Source organism: Rhinopithecus bieti, unplaced genomic scaffold, assembly GCF_001698545.2.
Source record: "Rhinopithecus bieti isolate Rb0 unplaced genomic scaffold, ASM169854v2 repeat_6844, whole genome shotgun sequence".
Taxonomy (NCBI): Eukaryota; Metazoa; Chordata; class Mammalia; order Primates; family Cercopithecidae; genus Rhinopithecus; species Rhinopithecus bieti.
The window spans coordinates 1-442 of record NW_016904869.1 but is presented as its reverse complement, the minus strand read 5'-3'; the positions used below and the strand labels follow the sequence as shown (position 1 = coordinate 442).

The window sequence follows — 442 nt, the reverse complement described above, 5'->3', positions numbered from 1 at the left end:
CCCAGGAAAGAAGGCTGGAACAACGCCTCCGGACACCGGAACCGCTCATTGCCGATGGTGATGACCTGGCCATCAGGCAGCTCGTAGCTCTTCTCCAGGGAAGAGGACGATGCGGCGGTGGCCATCTCCTGCTCGAAGTCCAGGGCGACGTAGCACAGCTTCTCCTTGATGTCGCGCACAATTTCCCGCTCGGCCGTGGTGGTGAAGCTGTAGCCACGCTCGGTGAGGATCTTCATGAGGTAGTCGGTCAGGTCCCGGCCAGCCAGGTCCAGACGCAGGATGGCGTGGGGAGAGCGTAGCCCTCATAGATGGGCACCGTGTGGGTGACCCCGTCTCCAGAGTCCATGACAATGCCAGTGGTGCGCCCAGAGGCGTAGAGGGACAGCACGGCCTGGATGGCCACGTACATGGCCGGGGTGTTGAAGGTCTCAAACATGATCTG

The 442-nt window shown here is 61.8% G+C and overlaps 1 pseudogene across 1 annotated transcript; it reads right to left on the bottom strand.

Moving 5' to 3' along the window:
- Window positions 1-5: 5 nt before the first annotated feature.
- On the bottom strand, window positions 6-436 carry LOC108526102 (actin-like; annotated as a pseudogene). The gene has a single exon (XR_001884411.1). The product of XR_001884411.1 is annotated as an actin-like (transcript).
- Between the last annotated feature and the right edge of the window lie 6 nt (window positions 437-442).